The sequence below is a fragment of the Oncorhynchus gorbuscha genome, linkage group LG13, assembly GCF_021184085.1.
Source record: "Oncorhynchus gorbuscha isolate QuinsamMale2020 ecotype Even-year linkage group LG13, OgorEven_v1.0, whole genome shotgun sequence".
In the NCBI taxonomy this organism is placed as follows: Eukaryota; Metazoa; Chordata; class Actinopteri; order Salmoniformes; family Salmonidae; genus Oncorhynchus; species Oncorhynchus gorbuscha.
Window position 1 is genome coordinate 36,338,489 of NC_060185.1, and position 6,046 is coordinate 36,344,534.

The following is a 6,046-nucleotide window of genomic DNA, read 5'->3' on the forward strand; positions in this document are numbered from 1 at the left end:
CTCTCCACGCCGGTCCTCTCTACTCTCCACTCTGGTCATCTCCTCCACTCCGGTCATCCCCTCGACTCCGGTCATCTCCACTCTCCAGTCATCTCCTCTCCGGTCATCTCCTCCTCTTTGATCATCTCCTCCACTCCTCCTCTTCGATCATCTCCACCACTCTGGTCATCTCCTCCACTCCGGTCATCTCCTCCACCCTCCACTCTCCACTCTAGTCATCTCTTCCTCTCTCCTCTCCGGTCATTTCCTCCTCTCTCCTCTCCGGTCATCTCCTCCCCTCTCCTCCAGTCATCTCCTCTCCTCCTCTCCGGTCATCTTCTCTCCTCTATTCTCCTCGTTCCTCTCTTCTCTTCGCTCCTCTCTTCTCCTCGCTCCTCTCTTCGCCTCGCCCCTTTCCTGTTCTCTCCTCTCCTGTTCTGTCCTCTCCTGTTCTGTCCTCTCCTGTTCTCTCCTCTCCTGTTCTCTCCTCTCCTCTCCTGTTCTCTCCTCTCCTGTTCTCTCCTCTCCTCTCCTGTTCTGTCCTCTCCTGTTCTCTCCTCGGTCCTCTCTTTGCCTCGCTCCTTTCATGTTCTCTCCTCTCCTGTTCTCTCCTCTCCTGTTCTCTCCTCTCCTGTTCTGTCCTCTCCTGTTCTCTCCTCTCCTGTTCTCTCCTCTCCTGTTCTGTCCTCTCCTGTTCTCTCCTCTCCTGTTCTCTCCTCGCTCCTCTCTTTGCCTCGCTCCTTTCCTGTTCTCTCCTCTCCTGTTCTGTCCTCTCCTGTTCTCTCCTCTCCTGTTCTGTCCTCTCCTGTTCTCTCCTCTCCTGTTCTCTCCTCTCCTGTTCTGTCCTCTCCTGTTCTCTCCTCTCCTGTTCTGTCCTCTCCTGTTCTCTCCTCTCCTGTTCTCTCCTCTCCTGTTCTCTCCTCTCCTGTTCTCTCCTCTCCTGTTCTGTCCTCTCCTGTTCTCTCCTCTCCTCTCCTGTTCTGTCCTCTCCTGTTCTCTCCTCTCCTCTCCTGTTCTCTCCTCTCCTGTTCTCTCCTCTCCTCTCCTGTTCTGTCCTCTCCTGTTCTCTCCTCGCTCCTCTCTTTGCCTCGCTCCTTTCATGTTCTCTCCTCTCCTGTTCTGTCCACTCCTGTTCTCTCCTTTCATGTTCTCTCCTCTCCTGTTCTGTCCTCTCCTGTTCTCTCCTCTCCTGTTCTCTCCTCTCCTGTTCTGTCCTCTCCTGTTCTCTCCTCTCCTGTTCTCTCCTCTCCTGTTCTCTCCTCTCCTGTTCTGTCCTCTCCTGTTCTCTCCTCGCTCCTCTCTTTGCCTCGCCCCTTTCCTGTTCTCTCCTCTCCTGTTCTGTCCTCTCCTGTTCTCTCCTCTCCTGTTCTCTCCTCTCCTGTTCTCTCCTCTCCTGTTCTGTCCTCTCCTGTTCTCTCCTCTCCTGTTCTCTCCTCTCCTGTTCTGTCCTCTCCTGTTCTGTCCTCTCCTGTTCTCTCCTCTCCTGTTCTGTCCTCTCCTGTTCTGTCCTCTCCTGTTCTCTCCTCTCCTGTTCTCTCCTCTCCTGTTCTCTCCTCTCCTGTTCTCTCCTCTCCTCTCCTGTTCTCTCCTCTCCTGTTCTCTCCTCTCCTCCCCTGTTCTCTCCTCTCCTGTTCTCTCCTCTCCTCTCCTGTTCTGTCCTCTCCTGTTCTCTCCTCGCTCCTCTCTTTGCCTCGCCCCTTTCCTGTTCTCTCCTCTCCTGTTCTGTCCTCTCCTGTTCTCTCCTCTCCTGTTCTCTCCTCTCCTGTTCTCTCCTCTCCTGTTCTGTCCTCTCCTGTTCTCTCCTCTCCTGTTCTCTCCTCTCCTGTTCTGTCCTCTCCTGTTCTGTCCTCTCCTGTTCTCTCCTCTCCTGTTCTGTCCTCTCCTGTTCTGTCCTCTCCTGTTCTCTCCTCTCCTGTTCTGTCCTCTCCTGTTCTGTCCTCTCCTGTTCTCTCCTCTCCTGTTCTCTCCTCTCCTGTTCTCTCCTCTCCTGTTCTCTCCTCTCCTGTTCTCTCCTCTCCTCTCCTGTTCTCTCCTCTCCTCTCCTGTTCTGTCCTCTCCTGTTCTCTCCTCGCTCCTCTCTTTGCCTCGCTCCTTTCATGTTCTCTTCTTTCCTGTTCTCTCCTGTTCTCTCCTCTCCTTACTCTCCTTTCCTCTCCTCGCTCTCCTTTTCTCTCCTTTCCTCTCCTCACTCTCCTTGCTCCCCTTTCCTCTCCTTTCCTCTCCTCGCTGTCCTGTCCTCTCCTGTCCCCTCCTCACTCTCCTTTCCTTGCTCTCCTTTCCTCTCCTCGTTCTCCTTTCCTCTCCTTTCCTCTCCTTGCTCTCCTTTCCTCTCCTCGCACTCCTTGTTCTCCTTTCCTCTCTCGCTCTCCTTTCCTCTCCCCACTCTCCTTCCTCTCCTCGCTCTCCTGTCCTCTCCTTTCCTCTCCTCACTCTCCTGCCCTCTCCTTTCCTCTCTCGCTCTCCTTTCCTCTCCCCACTCTCCTTCCTCCCTCACTCTCCTTTCCTCTCCTCACTCTCCAGCCCTCTCCTTTCCTCTCCTCGCTCTCCTGTCCTCTTCCTTGCTCTCCTGTCCTCTCCTTTCCTCTCCTCGCTCTCCTGTCCTCTTCTTCTCCTCGCTCTCCTGTCCTCCTCTCTTCTCCTTGCTCTCCTGTCCTCTTCCTCTCCTTGGCTCAGACCCACTGATTAAGAGCTGCTTTGTTTTCCCTTTGATCCCTCTCGCCACTCATCTCAACTTAATGTAGCCCCCTCACCACATCCTACATACACACATAAACACACACACTGCAAACACACACAGAGCACAAACATGCTTTCGGTGAGGAGGCTTACATGTTTGTACATTGAGTCTCAGTTCTACATTTATTTGTGTGTGTGTGTGTGTGTGTGTGTGTGTGTGTGTGTGTGTGTGTGTGTGTGTGTGTGTGTGTGTGTGTGTGTGTGTGTGTGTGTGTGTGTGTGTGTGTGTGTGTGTGTGTGTGTGTGTGTGTGTGTGTGTGTGTGTGTGTGTGTGTGTGTGTGCTCACGGCAGGCTGAAGTGAGAAGAGAACAGTTTAAGAGGATTAGACCATTGACAAGCTGCTGGACCATTTCTGGACGTTATTTCCACAGTCAGTCCACTTGGTAATGAAGTATTTACTGAGCCCAGTGGAACTGTTATTGGATTTTGCCACGAAGCACAACTCCATCCTCGCTAGATCGAGCCATGAGGACATTCAGCTTGGTGTTTGTCCAGGCTTTGGCCCTAAGTATTTGTTATGTCTTTTAGTAGAAAGTGTCTCAAGTTTTACATTAATTGTTATTATTACATCTAACTACACAGTAACTACATTAGTAACTGTGGAGTAATGTGAATGAAAATGTAAATATAGTAACCAATCTGAAACATTCATTGTCATGTAGGTCCCATGTGCAGATACCATGTACAGCTGAGTGAATCCATCCTGGTTAACAGACTAGCTGTAGTGTTAACCAGGGGGATTTGAAGGGGATGGGTTAGTTGGTGTTAACTAAATGTCATATGGTCAGCTCTATGTCAAGTTTTAGGGAGCTTAGATTCACATTAGAGCGGAGGGGATTATGTTGAGGGTGTGAGCATTGGGGTGTGTGTGGGTTTGATTGATTGATTGACTTGTGAGTGTTAAGATGTTATCAAGGGCAAGATCTGATCCAGATATCAATTTATTGGATGAAACTTAGGCCTAATTATGAGTTAGAACAAGAATGGTTTAGGGGTTATGATATATGGTTAGGGGTTAGGAGAGAGGGGTTAGGATTGGGGCTAGTGGTTAGGAGAGAGGTGTTGGGGTTAGGATATATGGTTAGGGGTTAGGAGAGAGGGGTTAGGATTGGGGCTAGTGGTTAGGAGAGAGGTGTTGGGGTTAGGAGTGAGGGGCTAGGGGTTAGGACTGAGGGGTTAGGACTGAGGGTCTTGGGGTTAGAAGTGGGGGGCTAGGGGTTAGGAGTGAGGGGCTAGATGTTAAAACAGAGGTTAGGGGTTAAAAGAGAGGGTCTAGGGGTTAGAAGTGAGGGGCTAGGGGTTAGGTGTGAGGGTCTAGAGGGTAGAAGTGGGGGCTTAGGTGTGAGGGTCTGGAGGTTAGAAGTGAGGGGCTAGGCATGAGGGTCTAGGGGTTAGAAGTGAGGGGCTAGGGGTTAGGTGTGAGGGTCAAGAGGTTAGAAGTGAGGGGCTAGGCGTGAGGGTCTAGGGGTTAGAAGTGAGGGTCTAGGGGTTAGGAAGTGAGGGGTTAGGAGTCAGGCTTGAGGGGCTAGGCGTGAGGGGTTAGGCGTGAGGGGCTAGGGGTTAGGTGTGAGGGGTCAAGGGAAGTTAGGGGCTAGGCGTGAGGGGTTAGTGGGGTCTAGGGGTTTGAGAGGGTAGGGGTCAGGCTTGAGGGGCTAGGGGTTAGGCGTGAGGGGCTAGGGGTTAGGCGAGGAGGGGTTAGGAGAGGGGAGGCGTGAGGGGGGTTAGGCTTGAGGGGCTAGGGGTTAGTCATGAGGGTCTGGAGGTTAGAAGTGAGGGTCTAGGGGTTAGAAGTGAGGGGCTAGGGGTTAGGTGTGAGGGTCAAGAGGTTAGAAGTGAGGGGCTAGGCGTGAGGGTCTAGGGGTTAGAAGTGAGGGTCTAGGGGTTAGAAGTGAGGGGTTAGGAGTCAGGCTTGAGGGGCTAAGCGTGAGGGGTTAGGCGTGAGGGGCTAGGGGTTAGGCTTGAGGGGCTAGGGGTTAGGCTTGAAGGGCTAGGGGTTAGGCTTGAGGGGCTAGGTGTGAGGGGCTAGGGGTTAGGAGTGAGGGGTTAGGCTTGAGGGGCTAGGGGTTAGTCATGAGGGTCTAGGGGTTAGAAGTGAGGGGCTAAAGGTTAAAACAGAGGTTAGGGGTTCATTAAAAGAGAGGTTCTAGGGGTTAGGAAATGGGATAGAAGAGAACCCAGAGGAGGAGCAGGGGAGGAAGTGAGAGTGAGGTGAGTTGTGTGGTCTGTCAGAGAGACAACAGCACATCTACACCATTACAGCTGACAAAGTCATATCATTAGATATCATATCATTACTGATTCATCAATACTGTGTGTGTGTGTGTGTGTGTTTGTGCGTGCGTGTGCGCATGCTTGCGGGCTCATGGGGGGGGTGCGTGAGAGTAAACCCCAACGTGGAACAGTAGTCGTCGTCAGCTACTAGGATCACTGTTCAGCTGTGACTGTGTTCCTGCTGCTTGTATCCAAGCAAATGAAAAAGGGAGGGAGGTGGGACAGAGTAACATGTGGAACAGAGTGGTGTGTTGCGTGGATTCTGTGGAAGGTAGGGCGGCTTTGTGTAGCTCGTCAGATCTGAAGCCAACAGCTACTGTTTCTCGTGGGACATTCGCATGGCTCCAGTGTAACCTCTCCCTTCAGTCCACACCGCCTGGTTTACTTATGTCATGGATTGGATTTATACAAGGCTTTTACAGCTGCTTCAAGTGCTTTACGTTGAATGGGATGTGATCATTGATGTCTGAATTGACTGGATCTATAAGTGAGAGCACGTGTTTGAGTTAAGCATTCATTTGCACGGTATAAGGCTTGTGACTGTGTTTGTGAGAGCAGAGCTGTCTCACCTTCTGTGTTGTGCGTGTGCAAGAAATAGAGAGGAAGTGAGCGAAAGAAAGAAAAGAAAGGGGGATACCTAGTCAGTTGTACAAGAGCACAGATATGTTTGCATATAAGTTTGTGCAGCTGTCAGTTTCTGAATGTGTTAGGGTACAGTTGCATGTCTGTGCAGGCAGCAGAGTAATAATGGTGAAAATACCACACGGCCTATGACAGGTATACTGTATGTCTGATCTGTGTCACAATTCACCATGTAGATCACTGCCTTTATTCCTTCCTGATGCCAGCCTGCACCCATCTTGACAGATATTTTTTACTGTATGTAATATCTTTAATATGTTCCGTATGGCCATGGACTGACTCTCCAATAATAGAAACATGTAAAATCTTTCATATGTTCCGTATGGCCATTGACTGACTGTCCAATAATAGAAACATGTAAAATCTTTAATATGTTCCGTATGGCCATGGACTGACTGTCCAATAATAGAAACATGT

The 6,046-nt window shown here is 50.9% G+C and overlaps 1 protein-coding gene across 5 annotated transcripts in view; it reads left to right on the forward strand.

Annotated features, from left to right (window-relative positions):
* LOC123992809 (BCAS3 microtubule associated cell migration factor-like) overlaps positions 1-6,046 on the forward strand; it is a 384,557-nt gene that overhangs the window by 375,976 nt on the left and 2,535 nt on the right. The window lies entirely within an intron of this gene.